The sequence below is a fragment of the Melanerpes formicivorus genome, unplaced genomic scaffold, assembly GCF_026170545.1.
Source record: "Melanerpes formicivorus ecotype bairdi unplaced genomic scaffold, bMelFor1.0.p_v2 SCAF_9, whole genome shotgun sequence".
NCBI classification, from domain to species: domain Eukaryota; kingdom Metazoa; phylum Chordata; class Aves; order Piciformes; family Picidae; genus Melanerpes; species Melanerpes formicivorus.
The window spans coordinates 4,028,121-4,045,026 of NW_027142361.1; the positions used below are offsets into that span (position 1 = coordinate 4,028,121).

General features: G+C 45.4%; 1 protein-coding gene across 1 annotated transcript in view; it reads right to left on the reverse strand.

The window, feature by feature from the left end:
• Positions 1 to 16,906, reverse strand: part of SUPT3H (SPT3 homolog, SAGA and STAGA complex component) — a 690,133-nt gene that overhangs the window by 252,105 nt on the left and 421,122 nt on the right.

Sequence of the window (16,906 nt, forward strand, 5' to 3'; positions counted from 1 at the left end):
TTTGTGGTTTATGTATAGAGTCAGAACCTGGTATGGAAAATGTGTTGATTTCTTGTGGCCAGCGAGATACAGGAATGTCACCTCTAGCACTCTCCCGATTGAGATAAAAGGCTTTAAGATTCCAGCGGAGGAGAGAGTAACTTTAAGTGATGACTGGGATCCAAAGGTGATTTATTTTATGTGTATAATTCTGCTGCTGGTGATAACTAATGTGTATTTGTTGTATTCTTGGCGTCGGGAGAGAAAGGTGTCCAGACCGTGTTTTGTTATTAAAACTAGATCAAAAAGGAAGCGACGTGGCTCTGGGTCAGTCCCAGAGACATCTAGTGATGAGGAATGTGGAGAATCTATGTCAGTTAAAAAGAAGTCTAAAAAGTTAATTGGAAAAGCTGCTCTGAATGGCTTTGCTGCTGATTTTGGCAAGCTGCCAGGGGCGGCGGCAGATATCAATATGGCATCTGCTCCTTCTCCTCCTCTTTCTTCTCTGCCGGCCATTAACAGAGCAATGTCAGTTTCGCCCACTCTCTCAGTGGGACCAGAAGCCACTGCCCCAGCAGCTGATTTATCTCAGGACCTGTCAGCTTCTATTAAGGTGGCTGTAAATTCAAACACGGCTCCAGTTAAGGTGGCCGTTTTAAAGACTAGAAGTGGAAAGACCAAAGCTGATCCAGGAGCTAATGGAGGAAAAGAGCAGGAGACTGATCCTGGTGAGGGACCCTCTACTAGAAAAGATCCAGATGAGGAGGAAGAGAAGATTTGGTTTATAGATCTAGCTGACTAGTGAGAGCAAAACAGGATAGAGATGCAGCTAAGACAGGAGCTGGCAGAGGTGGTTCTCAGCTTAAAGAGATCTGTGAGAAAATGGCAGCAGGATTATTAGCACAAGTTGAGGAAGAAGAGGATGACATAACTGACAGTTCTTCACCACGTGAAGAATTATGAAACGTCCGTAAAGATTACACCAGGGCAGATAAGGAGCCAGTTCTAGCTTGGCTTAGTAGGTGTTAGGATACAGGTGCTCCAGCTCTAATGGTTGGAGACAAGTCAGCAGCTCAGTTAGGAACTCTCTCGAAGGATAATGGAATAGATAGACACCTAGGCAGGGCTCTTGGTAAGGTTAATCTGTGGATACGCCTTTTAATGGCGGTTGCCTGAGATACCCTTCCCGAGATGATCTTCCATGGAATCCCAAACCCTGGACTACCATAGATGAGGGAATTAAGCGCTTGAGAGAATTTGCTGTTAGAGAGATACTCAATGGTGAACATGAAACTCTGAATCCTGATGACATTCCTGTGGGTATTGTTCTTGCTAAAAAGATCATCAAACTTGCTCCTTCTCATTATGCAAACATTCTGGCAAGCAGAAATGTGTCAAGAAATTACGGTGGAGCTTCTCCTACGGTTGGCCAATTCAGTGATCAAATGAGACAATTGGAGGATAGCATGACACGTGTTTCTTTGGTTTCAGCCATTGAAACTCTGTCTGGAAAAATTGAGAATTGCGTGAGAGAGTTAAAGGATGAATTTAAAACTTCCATATCGCAATTGGCACAAAGGTATAATTGCAATTCTTCCTCCAGGTAGGTACAAGTTTCTTCTGTGAGGAATACACGTCCTCCAAGGAGGTAATTCCAAAACAGATCAAATCAAAACAGACCACCAAGGAAATCACGTAGGACTATTTGGATAACTCTGCGTGATCAGTTTGGTGAGAACATGAACCGCTGGGATGGCCAACCAACTTCTAATCTTTTCAGGAGACTGAGGGAATTGCAAAGTGGCAGAACCCGAGGTAGCAATACCAGAAGGGCAGCTGTTACTTCCACAGTTCCCCAGAACAACTCTAACAGCTCCAACAGTGGCTCCAGTTATAACATGCAAAGCTATAACACTGCACACTGTGCGCAATGCACATGTGGCCGTGTTCCCCATAACTAGGGGTGCCCTGCCTCCCGCCAGGGGGAGGAGAGGGATAACAGAGATAATAGAATCTATTGGGATGTGTACATCCAGTGGCCTGGCACTTCACAATTTCGGAAGTACAGGGCCATGCTTGACACAGGAGCTCAGTGCACCATAATACCATCAAATGATCAGGGATCAGAGTCTATAACTATTCTAGGAGTCACTGGTGGATCTCAAGAGTTAAGTAAGGTAGAGGTTAATATAAGTTTAACTGGTAAACAATGGAGGAAGCATACAATTGTGACCGGACCTGACGCACCTTGTATTTTGGGAATTGATTTTCTGAGAGAAGGGCGTTTCAAGGACCCTAGAGGTTACAAATGGGCTTTTGGAGTAGCTTCAATAGAAATTGATGGACAAAAATTGAAGCTGTCTGCTAGACCTGAGCTTTCTGATGAATCTGCAGTCGTGGGACAACATAAGATACAGGACATTAAATTGCCGGTTGCTTCTCAGACTGTGCATCACAGACAATACAGGACCAACCGTGACTCTTTGTTGCCCATTCAGAATCTGATTTGTCAGTTGGAGAGTCAGAAAGTCGTCAGCAAAACTCATTCACCTTTCAACAGTCCAGTGTGGCCTGTGCGAAAACAGAATGGAGACTGGCGTCTGACAGTAAACTACCGAGCCCTGAATGAAGTAACACCACCAATGACTGCAGCAGTGCCAGACATGATGGAACTGCAGTATGAACTGGAATCCAAAGAGGTCAAATGGTATGCTACCATAGACATTGCAAATGCCTTTTTCTCTATTCCCAGAGCAGAGGAATGCAGGCCTCAGTTTGCCTTCACCTGGCGAGGAATCCAGTACACTTTCAACAAACTGCCAATGGGCTGGATCCACAGCTCAAGCATCTGTCATGCAGTGATCTACGATGCTCTGGAGAAAGGTGGTGCTCCAGAACACATCCAGTTCATCGATGATATCATCGTCTGGGGTAAAACTGCTGAAAAAGTCTCCGAGAAAGGTAACGAAATCATCAACATTCTTTTGAATGCAGGTTTTGCCATCGCGCGAGACAAGGTGAAGGGACCTACCACAGAGATTCAGTTTCTGGGAGTGCGGTGGCAGGATGGACACCGACACATTCCAGTGGATGTGGTAAATAGAGTCTCTACCATGGCAAATCCCACAAACAAACAAAAGACCCTACGTTTCTTGGGGATAGTGGGATTTTGGAGACTGCACATTCCTGGATACAGTCAGATTGTGAAACCTCTGTATGATGTGACTCGAAAGAGAAACCATTTCCACTGGGGACCTGAACAACAAGCAATCTTTGACCAGATAAAGCAAGAAGTAATTCAAGCAATGGGCCTGGGACCTGTCCGAGATGGTCCAGATACGTGGACGACCTCTTGGTTTCTGGAGTCGAGGTTACAGAGGTTCAGAGGCTAATTATACCCCAACAGAGAAAGAAATTTTAGCTGCCTATGAAGGAGTAATAGCATCTTCTGAAGTGATTGGAACTGAATCACAACTTCTCTTAGCTCCCAGATTACCAGTTTTGAATTGGATGTTCAAAGGCAAAGGCTCCACACCACATCATGCCACAGACTCAACCTGGTCTTAGTGGAAGGCTCTGATAACACAGAGAGCTCGAATGGGAAATCTTGAAAGACCTGGTCTAGTGGAGGTGATCTCAAGTTGGCCTGAAGGTATCAACTGTGCTAAACCTCCAGAGGAGAAAGTAACTCGTGCTGAGGAAGCTCCTCCTTACAATGACCTTTCTGATGATGTAAAGAAATATGCTCTGTTCACAGACGGTTCCTGTCGTCTTGTTGGAAACAAGCGAAGGTGGAAGTCTGCAGTGTGGAGTCCAACACGCCGAGTTGCAGAGGCGAAAGATGGAGAAGGAGAATCCAGTCAGTTTGCAGAGGTAAAAGCTGTCCAGCTAGCTCTCGACGTGGCTGAACGTGAGAGATGGCCAAAGCTTTATCTCTACACCGACTCATGGATGGTAGCCAATGCTCTATGGGGTTGGCTAAAGAACTGGAAGAAGAGTGGTTGGCAGAGAAAAGGAAAACCCATTTGGGCAGCCAACCTGTGGCAGGACATTGCTGATCGAATCGAGAGAATTCCAGTGAAAGTGAGACACATCGATGCTCACATTCCTAAGAGCAAAGCTACTGAGGAACAGCAACACAACCATCAGGCAGATCTAGCTGCAAGAGTTTCTCAAGTAGACATGGACTCTAATCTTGATCTCGACTGGAAACACCGAGGTGAGATATTCTTAGCTCGGTGGGCTCATGATTCATCGGGACATCAAGGCAGAGATGCAACATACCAATGGGCTCGTGACAGATCCATAGACATTTCCATGGATGCTATCACGCAAGTCATCCATGACTGTGACATTTGTGCTGCTATTAAGCAGGCAAAACGACTTAAGCCCTTGTGGTATGGTGACAGATGGTCCAAGTACAAGTATGGTGAAGCTTGGCAGATTGACTACATCACTCTACCACGTTCTCGTTCTGGTAAGCAATACGTGCTTACTATGGTAGAGGCAAACACTGGATGGTTGGAAACTTATCCAGTTCCACATGCAACTGCACGCAACACCATTCTCGGTCTGGAGAGACAGATCCTGTGGAGACACGGAACTCCAGAGAGGATTGAGTCAGACAACGGAACTCATTTCAAGAACAACCTTGTAAAGAATTGGGCAAAAGAGCACGGTATTAAGTGGATATTCCACATTCCCTACTATGCACCAGCTTCAGGGAAGATTGAACGCTACAATGGTTTGTTGAAGACCACTCTCAAAGCCATGGGAGGTGGATCTTTGAAAAACTGGGAAAAACATTTAGCACAAGCAACTTGGCTGGTAAATAGTAGAGGTTCAGTGAACCGAGCTGGACCTGCACATTCAGATTTGCTACGGAAAGTAGAAGGTGATAGAGTTCCTGTTGTTAAAGAAAAGAATCTGTTAGGTAAAACTGTTTGGGTATTTTCACCCTCAGGAGAGGCTAAACCTGTCCGAGAGGTGGTTTCAGCTGAAGGTCCGGGTCACACTTATTGGGTAATGCAAGAGAATGGTGAAATTCAGTGTATTCCGCAAAGAAATTTAACTTTAGCTGAAAGAGGTTAATTTCAAACTGTTGTACAGCTACATCGCGTCCAGAGGAAGAATCAACGAGGAATCTACGGTGCACGAACCCTGAGATCTCTGAGAGCCCTGAGTCAACTAAGAGACCCTGAGATTCCCTGTTTCCCTTTTCTTCGCTTCGTCGGTGAAGAAATGAACTGTTTTCCATTTTTTTTTCATTTTCTGATTTTCTTGGACTTTTGAATCATCTACATCTGAGCGTAGCCGGAATGGACTATGAACTTTGCTCATGAACTGTAAATATCGTTTTGGATTGGATGGACAGTATGAACAGCCAATGAAATTGTTTAGAAGGGGTGGACTGTGGCCGGTTGACGTTGCCCCCTTAAGAAAGGGAATATGGTGGACGGAAGTTGGTAAACGGAAGGAATAGTCTAAACTATTTCATTGGTAAAGTGGGAGGAAGCACCTTCTGAGCTGGGACTATACTGGACATTTCCAGCACTTCTCAGTCAGTCTTGCTTCCGCCTTTCCACGGTGCGGCCACTCTCTGTCTCTGTGCTGGGCTTTCTGCCAAGGCCTCGGCCTTGAAGATAGATAAAGGCCGGTATATTAACTCCTTTCCAATTAACACGAACTGCTTCTAACTTTTTTTTCCTCTCTTTTCTTTCTCTTTCTATCCCATTCTGGGGAAAGGGGGGAGAGAGGGGAGAGCGGAGGTGGGGAACCCCCTCTCTGCCGAGAGGGGTTACTCTCATTTCTGTGTTACTCTGTTGTATATCTTTGTATATATTGTAGATATTGTAAATTTGTAAATAATCCCCTGCATTCCCTATGTTGCTTTGTAAATATAGCTCCACTGCTTTGCTAATTCAGCTTGTAAGGTTTTTTTTTCCTTTCCCTTCAATTTTTTTTTTCCCCTTTTACTTTACAAGGGGGAAGGGAGGAGGCTTCTTGGCCTTACCCCTTCCATCCCACGACAGAACAAAATGAAATCCAGTGTTTGGACAACTACTGTAGACAATGCTTAGTGGGAAATGAAGTCCCTATTGGAAAAATCCCACAGCAACACCTGCCAAATACAGCAGAAATTACTGACTGGGTAGAGAATTGAAAAAAAGGGTAGGTATATCCGAGTGTGCTGTATACACATATCAAATGTGCTGCCTGTCAGCAGGATCTCCTAAGTGACGGACTGAAGAGTGACCTCAAAGGCAGAGAATAGAGTCAGAAACTGTGTATTTGAAGATTTTTTTTGTTTGCTTGTGTTGTTTTGTTTTGTTTTGTTTTTTATATGAGACACTGCTAAGGCCAAACACTGGTTGTGTAGCCTGTTTCTGAATACACTTATTGACAATCCTTGTGTTTCCCATTAAATCAGATAAAAGAACACTGCAATTACATAATCTGTGAAATGATTGGGAAATCAAGAGTAAAATTTGTATGTGTGTGCTTCGGTTTTCCACGTTGGTTTTCATCCTTAATGCAGACACACCTGTACTTTGCCTTCTTTGTGCATGGCTTCTTGAGCTGTATGGAATCACTGCAGAAGCAGTCTCAGTGACATTAGCTACTCCTGATACCATTTGTATCCTTAGTTATGGTTCGGTTCTTATCAGATGTAATGATTTGTTTTTCACTGACATTTTGTTTGGAAGATAGTTATGTTCCTTTCCTTTGTTTTTGAGACAATTTGCTTTCCTTGTTTGAGAGACTCGAAGAAGACATCTATTTCTGAAGAGGAAAAAATGTTCTCTTTAATTTAACTATCACTTCCTGCCCTCTCCTAGAAACCAGATCTTTACCTCATGAAAATCACTCTTGCTCTGTTAAGTAAACAAAACTCAAATACATGCTCAAACGTAGCTATGAGCTTCCATGCTGCTTCAACCATGATTCCACTATTCATGGAATTGGTTGAGTATTCATGGAGGGGAAAGTGTGCATAATGGTTACAGTTACATTCTTCGATTTTTTTGAGATACAATCTTTTTGTTGACATTGGACTCTTTGAGAAATACAGTCTTAAATCCAGTAGTAAACCTTTTAAGATGGTTTTGTTTTTCTCAATGGGCTCTAATCCAGTCTAATTTCCTTTCCTTATCTTTACATGTTCAGAAATGCTAAAAAATCATGCTTAAATTAACAGTGAAAAAAACAATACACATTTACACCTTAGTTATTACTGTGTAATGAGTGTGGGGAGTGGCATTTCAGTGCTCCTCTCTGTCTGCTCAATGTGATGGAATTTATTCATTTCACTGTTGTTAACACCCCCATTTTAAAATCATACAGGTTCAGTTTTGCTCACTGCAGGACACTTTGGCCTTGGTCCAGGAGAACATTTTATTTGTCTGGTCATCTGTAACCACATAGACAATTCACATGCTTCAGTTTAAATGTGAACCACAGTCAGGGCAAGAGTACACAGCACCTTTCCTGACTCAGCCCTTGTCACTGTCATAAGCAAGTGATGTACAAGCAGGTTTTTAAAATAAGAATTTACAAGGTCCTCTCGGAAATTTAATTCACAAGAAAAATAACCAATCTGTGGTTTATATTTCTGCATCTTAACTTATCCAATGCATATTTAATTTGGGAAGGTTACTCCAAGATCATGGCAGGGGCACTTTGGTGCTATAATTTCTGTTGTGGAATGCAGATCTTGTTGGAATAAGGTACATCATGTGCTTCTACTCTTTTGACAGAGAGCAGAAAAGCAAACACGAATGATGGACTCAGTCCAGTATGCAGAATTCTGCAAAAGTCGGCAATTGAGTTTTTGTAAGTATTATAATGTCTGTACTGTATTAAGATGCTAAATTATTATTTTGTGTGATAGAGAAGACAGGAGAACCTTGTGGGTTTTGAAGGCACTTTTGTTTCATCCACAATAACAAAACTTTAAATTCTTTGTCTGCATAACTCCTGGGAACAGTTAATTTAGCATTGTTCCAGGCTAAAAGGCAGAGTATTTTATTTGAATATTTACCAAGCTTTAGTATGCTTAAATACTGTGCTGGTGGAGACAACTGCAGGGATAAAACTGTTAAAGAGTTAATGTATGTTACAGTTTGAGCTGGGTGACCCCCTGCAATGTCGTGTTATGGTTTGAGCTGGGTGACCCCCTGCAATGTTTACTTCCTGTGTCCAGAAGTCCAGCCCAGAGGGGTGGACACAGGAAGTTATGTAGTATTTCATACCACAATCCTTTGCACCACTATAAGATCCAGTGCGGAGTCTAGCACTATCTCTTTTCTTCCTCCTCCGTCAGCCGGTAACTGGGGAGATGTCTCCTGGCTTTGGGCCTGGCTAGGCCCAAGGCCACGGGGGGATGGGCAGTCTCAGATCTGGCCAGCTGAGACTAGCCTAGCAGCGGGAGGGGGAAGAAGGAGCCCTGGGGGTCTCGGATGTACCCTCAGGTAGGGATGGGGTCTCTCTGGGTCTGCTTTGGGATTTTTCTTTGTCACTCTGCTTTTGCTTTTCTGTAAAAGTTCACTGCTTTCTATTTAAACTTTCCATCACTTTTGCAATCCGTTTGTCTGAGTGTTTATTGTTTGCCAGGGGTGGGGAAGGGGGCTGCCTCAACCCAGCACAATGTATTAAAACAACCATACTTGCCTGAAGTCTCTCACAGTGGTGTTATACTCAGCATATGAGTGAATTTTCATGGTAGCAAGGGTAAGAAGGAGGAACCAGGGAACTACAGGCCAGTCAGTCTCACCTCTGTGCCCAGAAAGATCATGGAGCAGATCCTCCTGGAGGCACTACTGGCTCAGGAGAATAGTGAAGAGGTGATTGGGAACAGTCAGCATGGCCTCGCCAAGGGCAAATCCTGCCTGACCAACCTGGTTGCCTTCTATGAGCAGGTGACAAAATTAATAGATGAGGGGAGAACAACTGATGTCGTTTACCTGGACCTGAGCAAAGCCTTCGACACTGTCACGCACCATATCCTGGTCTCCAAACTGGTGACACATGGGTTTGATGGGTGGACCACTAGATGGATAAGGAACTGGCTTGATGGCTGCACCCAAAGAGTGGCTGTCAATGGGTCCATGTCCCAGTGGAGGCCAGTGACAAGCGGAGTCCCTCAGGGATCAGTCCTGGGACCTGTCTTGTTCAACATCTTTGTGGGTGACATGGACAGTGGCATTGAGTGCACCCTCAGCAAGTTTGCTGATGACACCAAGCTGTGTGGTGCAGCAGACACGCTGGAGGGAAGGGAGGCCATCCGGAGGGACCTTGACAGGCTGTAGAGGTGGGCACAAGCCAACCTCATGAGGTTCAATAAGAGCAAGTACAGGGTCCTGCATCTGGGTCGAGGCAATCCCAGGCACAAATACAGGCTGGGCAGTGACTGGCTGGAAAGCAGCCCTGAGGAGAGAGACTTGGGGGTGCTGGTGGACAAAAAGCTCAACATGAGCTCTCAGTGTGCACTTACAGCCCGCAAAGCCAATCAGATCCTGGGCTGCATCAGGAGAAGTGTGGCCAGCAGGTCGAGGGAGGTGATCCTCCCCCTCTACTCAGCCCTGGTGAGGCCCCACCTGGAGTACTGCGTCCAGTTCTGGAGCCCCTATTACAAGAGGGATATGGAGGTGCTGGAACGTGTCCAGAGAAGGGCCACGAGGATGATTAGAGGGCTGGAGCACCTCTCCTATGAGGACAGACTGAAGGAGTTGGGGCTGTTCAGTCTGCAGAAGAGAAGGCTCCGAGGTGACCTAATTGTCGCCTTCCAGTATCTGAAGGGGGCCTACAGGAAGGCTGGGGAAGGACTTCTCAGGATCTCAGGTAGTGATAGGACTAGGGGGAATGGAATGAAGCTGGAGGTGGGGAGATTCAGGCTAGATGTGAGGAGGAGGTTCTTCACCATGAGAGTGGTGAAGCCCTGGAATGGGTTGTCCAGGGAGGTGGTTGAGGCCCCATCCCTGGAGGTGTTTAAGACCAGGCTGGACGAGGCTCTGGCCAGCCTGATCTAGTGTGGGGTGTCCCTGCCCATGGCAGGGGGGTTGGACCTAGATGATCCTTGTGGTCCCTTCCAACCCTGACTGATACTATGATACTATGAAAGTCATTTTTAAAACCCAAAAATTATCATCTGGGGACGGAACATATAGAAATCTTAAATTCGTGAATTAAAATTGAATGTTACTGGCCAGGGAATTGTGATCTATAAACGGACCTCAATAGTATTTTCCCAGTGTTTTTAAAAGACAATTTCTCTACAGTTCTTTTTCACTGATTTAATGTCATTAAAGTATAGAAGAGTTACAGTGCTTACAAAATAGCAGCAAGAGAGACTCATGCACAAATTCAAGTGCATAATATAAACTCAGCCAGATAGAACATACTAAAGGCCATGCCAAAACTTTGTTCAAAATTAACACAAAGGCTATTTTTTACTTCATTTAGTATATTTTGGTTAAAATTGGATTGCTATGTTTATGTATTGCTATGTATAAAGTAGTAAACCCTTTTTACTGTAATATATACTGATGAAAATTGTGTCAAGAGATTAAACCTCAAAGGAACTTTAAGAAGCCTGTTCTAACAATATATATATTAATAATTACAGCTCCACATATTTCTATGGACTTTTAAAGACAGACAAAAGAATAAATCAAGTAGTACAGGATAACAAATATAAATTCAAGGGAACACTTTGTGATCCTGCTGTTACCTTCACTTCTCTTGCTCTGGGTTTTTGTTTATGTCTTTAACAACCCCAATATGGTCTTCTCATTCTCTCCTAAAAAAATAACCTGTTCTCTGTTTAACACCTGACTTGCCTTTAACTTTTTAGTGCTCATTGAATACTCTTTGAAAGAGCTGTTTCAAATTATTCTCCCACCTGTATTTACTTCGCTTCGGTTGTCCTGTCTTCATAAGCAACTCTCATTAACACCTCTGCATTACTACTCCTTTCTCGCCAAGTATCCACAGCTTACCGAGATCAGCTTGCCATATGCTGACCTAAATAAGATCTTCTTTCTCTTACTCTCTCAGCAAATATCATGTTACTTTGTCCCATATTTTCCTCTGTATTTCTCCTATGTGATCTCATCCATTAGCAGTGTGAAGTTCTCGTATGAATGTGAATCATTTGCAGATATACATATATCCTCATTTCTTTATATCCAAAGCACATTTTAAAAACACTCATCTGCAAATCATTTTGGCGAGCTTGTCACCACCTAGTCCCTGTATAGTTAACACAAAGTCTTCCCAATTCTTTTGTCCTTCATTTGTCTTCAATATTGTTCATACAACTATGTAATTTTATCTAAATTCAGATTTGTGTTGATTTCTGTCATTTATCAAAGATGTGATGCCAATCGTATCATTTCTTTTTTACTAATACGTTCAAAATCAGGTTCCTGAGGTAGACCCTTCCTTGTTCTGAAATCTCTCATATGATTGATAACTATGTGTTTTACTCTTTCCTCTATGCTACTTATTGGTTTCCAAAATGTTTACCTGCTAGTTCCATTTTCATAATTCTTTCCTTAGCCAGTCAAATCCCAGTCACACTCCTTGTGCCACAGTATTTTTTTGCATTATTTTCTATGACTGGAAAAAATGCATTACTTTGGCATACCTGTTGCTAACTTGTCCTTTTCCCCTTATGATTTTAACTGACAGCAAAGAAAGCTTCCAAGTTTCGTGACTGGCTGGACTGTAGCAGTATGGAAGTAAAGCCAAATGCAGTTGCAATGGAGATTTTGGCATGATGGCCGCACCCAAAGAGTGGCTGTCAATGGCTCCATGTCCCAGTGGAGGCCTGTGGCCGGTTGACGTTGCCCCCTTAAGAAAGGGAATATGGTGGACGGAAGTTGGTAAACGGAAGGAATAGTCTAAACTAATTTCATTGGACGAGTGGGAGGAAGCACTTCTGAGCTGGGACTATACTGGACATTTCCAGCACTTCTCAGTCAGTCTTGCTTCCGCCTCTTCTCCGTGCAGCAGCTTTCTGTGCTGGGCTTTCTGCCAAGGCCTCGGCCTTGAAAACCAGATAACAGGCCTGTATACTAACTCCCTTCCAATTAACACGAACTGCTTCTAACTTTTTTTCCTCTCTTCTCTTTCTCTTTCTATCCCATTCTGGGGAAAGGGGGGGGAAGAGAGGGGAGAGCGGAGGTGGGGGACCCCTCTCTGCCGAGGGGGGCACTCTCATTTCTGTGTTACTCTGTTGTATATCTTTGTATATATTGTAGATATTGTAAATTTGTAAATAATCCCCTGCAAACCCTACATCGCTTTGTAAATATAGCTCCACTGCTTTGCTAATTCAGCTTGCGAGTTTTTTTTTCCTTTCCCTTCAATTTTTTTTTCCCTTTTACTTTACAAGGGGGAAGGGAGGAGGCTTCTTGGCCTTACCCCTTTCAACCCACCACAAGGCCAGTGACAAGCGGAGTCCCTCAGGGATCAGTCCTGGGACCTGTCTTATTCAACATCTTTGTGGGGGACATGGACAGTGGCATTGAGTGCACCCTCAGCAAGTTTGCTGATGACACCAAGCTGTGTGGTGCAGCAGACACGCTGGAGGGAAGGGAGGCCATCCAGAGGGACCTTGACAGGCTGGAGAGGTGGGCACAGGCCAACCTCATGAAGTTCAATAAGAGCAAGTGCAGGGTCCTGCATCTGGGTCGAGGCAATCCCAGGCACAAATACAGGCTGGGCAGTGACTGGCTGGAAAGTAGCCCTGAGGAGAGAGACTTGGGGGTGCTGGTGGACAAAAAGCTCAACATGAGCTCTCAGTGTGCACTTGGAGCCCGCAAAGCCAATCAGATCCTGGGCTGCATCAGGAGAAGTGTGGCCAGCAGGTCGAGGGAGGTGATCCTCCCCCTCTACTCAGCCCTGGTGAGACCCCACCTGGAGTACTGTGTCCAGTTCTGGAGCCCCTATTACAAGAGGGATGTGGAGGTGCTGGAACGTGTCCAGAGAAGGGCCACAGGGATGATCAGAGGGCTGGAGCACCTCTCCTATGAGGACAGACTGAAGGAGTTGGGGCTGTTCAGTCTGCAGAAGAGAAGGCTCCGAGGTGACCTAATTGTCGCCTTCCAGTATCTGAAAGGGGCCTACAGGAAGGCTGGGGAAGGACTTCTCAGGATCTCAGGTAGTGATAGGACTAGGGGGAATGGAATGAAGCTGGAGGTGGGGAGATTCAGGCTGAAGGTAAGGAGGAGGTTCTTCACCATGAGAGTGGTGAAGCCCTGGAATGGGTTGTCCAGGGAGGTGGTCAAGGCCCCATCCCTGGAGGTGTTTAAGAGCAGGCTGGATGAGGCTCTGTCCAGCCTGATCTAGTGTGGGGTGTCCCTGCCCATGGCATGGGGGTTGGAACTAGATGATCCTTGTGGTCCCTTCCAACCCTGAATGAAGCTATGAAACTATGAAACTATAAGGTGGCTGTAAATTCAAACACAGCTCCAGTTAAGGTGGCTGTTTTAAAGACTAGAGGGGGAAAGACCAAAACTGATGGAGGAGAAGAGCAGGAGACTGATCCTGGTGGGGGACCCTCCACTCTACGAAATCCTGCTGAGGAGGAAGAGAAGATTTGTTTTAAAGATCTAGCTAACCTAGTGAGAGCAAAGCAGGATAGAGATGAAGCTAGGAAAGGAGCTGGCAAAGGTGGTTCTCAGCTTAAAGAGATCCTTGAGAAAATGGCAAGAGGATTATTAGGGAAACCAGTTGAGGGGGACGAGCTACAAGATGACATAACTGACTGCTCGTCTCCAAGGGAGGAGCTAAGAAATGTCCGTAATGATTTCACCAGGGCAGATAAGGAGCCAGTTCTAGCTTGGCTTAGTAGGTGTTATAATTCCCCGCTGCTCTTGGAAAACAGAAAACAGGTGCTCCAGCTCTAACAGTTGGAGACAAGTCAGCAGCTCAGTTAGGAACTCTCTCGAAGGATAATGGAATAGATAGACACATAGGCAGGGCTCTCGGTAAGGTTAATCTGTGGATACGCCTTTTAATGGCGGTTGCCCTGAGATACCCTTCCCGAGATGATCTTCCATGGAATCCTAAACCCTGGACTACCATAGATGAGGGAATTAAGCGCTTGAGAGAATTTGCTGTTAGAGAGATACTCGATGGTGAACATGAAACTCTGAATCCTGATGACATTCCTGTGGGTATTGGTCTTGCTAAAAAGATCATCAAACTTGCTCCTTCTCATTATGCAAACATTCTGGCAAGCAGAATTGTGTCAAGAAATTATGGTGGAGCTTCTCCTACGGTTGGCCAATTCAGTGATCAAATGAGACAATGGGAGGATAGCATGACACGTGTTTCTTTGGTTTCAGCCATTAAAACTATGCCTGGAAAAATTGAGAGTCGCATGAAGGATCTGAAAGATTCCATATACCAATTGGCACAGAAGGATAATTCTAGTTCTTCCTCCAGGTGGATACAAGTTTCATCTGTGAGGAATACACGTCCTCCAAGGAGGTCATTCCAAAACAGATCAAATCAAAACAGACCTCCAAGGAAATCACGTAGGACTATTTGGATAACTCTGCGTGATCAGTTTGGTGAGAACATGAACCGCTGGGATGGCCAACCAACTTCTAATCTTTTCAGGAGACTGAGGGAATTGCAAAGTGGCAGAACCCAAGGTAGCAATACCAGAAGGGTAGCTGTTACATCCACAGTTCCCCAGAACAACTCTAACAGCTCCAACAGTGGCTCCAGTTATAACATGCAAAGCTATAACACTGCACACTGTGCGCAATGCACATGTTGCCGTGTTCCCCATAACTAGGGGTGCCCTGCCTCCCGCCAGGGGGAGGAGAGGGATTACAGAGATAATAGAATCTATTGGGATGTGTACATCCAGTGGCCTGGCACTTCACAATTTCGGAAGTACAGGGCCTTGGTTGACACAGGAGCTCAGTGCACCATAATACCATCAAATTATCAGGGATCGGAGTCTATAACTATTCTGGGAGTCACTGGTGGATCTCAAGAGTTAAGTAAGGTAGAGGTTAATATAAGTTTAACTGGTAAACAATGGAGGAAGCATACAGTTGTGACCGGACCTCACGCACCTTGTATTTTGGGAATTGATTTTCTGAGAGAAGGGTGTTTCAAAGACCCTAGAGGTTACAAATGGGCTTTTGGAGTAGCTTCTATAGAAATTGATGGACAAAAATTGAAGCTATCTGCCAGACCAGAGCTTTCTGAGGAATCTGCAGTTGTGGGACAACATAAGATACAGGACATGAAATTGCCAGTTGCTTCTCAGACTGTGCATCACAGACAATACAGAACCAACCGTGACTCTTTGTTGCCCATTCAGAATCTGATTCGTCAGTTGGAGAGTTAGAAAGTCGTCAGCAAAACTCATTCACCTTTCAACAGTCCAGTGTGGCCTGTGCAGAAGTAGAATGGAGACTGGCGTCTGACAGTCGACTACCGAGCCCTAAATGAAGTAACACCACCTATGAGTGCAGCAGTGCCAGACATGATGGAACTGCAGTATGAGCTGGAATCCAAAGAGGCCAAATGGTATGCTACCATAGACATTGCAAATGCATTTTTCTCTATTCCCATAGCAGAGGAATGCAGGCCTCAGTTTGCTTTCACCTGGAGAGGAATCCAGTATACTTTCAACAGACTGCCAATGGGCTGGATCCACAGCTCAAGCATCTGTCATGCAGTGATCCACGATGCTCTGGAGACAGGCGGTGCTCCAGAACACATCCAGTTCATCGATGATATCATCGTCTGGGGTAAAACTGCTGAGGAAGTCTTCGAGAAAGGAGACAAAACCATTGACATTCTTCTGAATGCAGGTTTTGCTATCAAGTGAGACAAGGTGAAAGGACCTACCACAGAGATTCAGTTTCTGGGAGTGCGGTGGCAAGATGGACACCGACACATTCCAGTGGATGTGGTAAATAGACTCTCCACCATGGTGAATCCCACCAACAAGCAAGAGACCCTACGTTTCTTGGGGATAGTGGGATTCTGGAGACTGCACATTCCTGGATACAGTATCACAGTATCACTGTATCACTTAGGTTGGAAAGGACCTCGAGGATCATCGAGTCCAACCTATCAACACAGACCCCATGACTAGACCATGGCACCAAGTGCCACGTCCAATCTCCCCTTGAACACCTCCAGGGTCGATGACTCAACCACCTCCCTGGGCAGCACATTCCAATGACAAACGACTCGCTAGGTGAAGAACTTCCTCCTCACCTCGAGTCTGAACCTCCCCTGGCGCAGCTTGAGACTGTGTCCCCTTGTTCTGGTGCTGGTTGCCTGGGAGAAGAGGCCAAATCCCTCCTGGCTACAACCACCTTTCAGGTAGTTGTAGAGGGCAATGAGGTCACCCCTGAGCCTCCTCTTCTCCAGGCTAAACAATCCCAGCTCCCTCAGCCTCTCCTCATAGGGCTTGTGTTCAAGGCCTCTCACCAGCCTTGTTGCCCTTCTCTGGACACGTTCAAGTGTTTCAATGTCCTTCTTAAACTGAGGAGCCCAGAACTGGACACAGTACTCAAGGTGCGGCCTAACCAGAGCAGAGTACAGGGGCACTATGACCTCCCTGCTCCTGCTGGCCACACTATTCCTAATGCAGGCCAGAATGCTATTGGCCCTCCTGGCCACCTGGGCACACTGCTGGCTCATATTCAGGTGGCTGTCGATCAGCACACCCAGGTCCCTCTCTGTTTGGGAGCTCTCCAGCCACTCCGACCCCAGCCTGTAGCTCTGCATGGGATTGCCGTAGCCAAAGTGCAGCACTCGGCACTTGGACTTGTTGAAAGCCATCCCATTGGACTCTGCCCATCTGTCCAGTTGGTCGAGGTCCCTCTGCAGAGCCTTTCTACCCTCTAACTGACTAACATCTGCCCCTAACTTGGTGTCATCT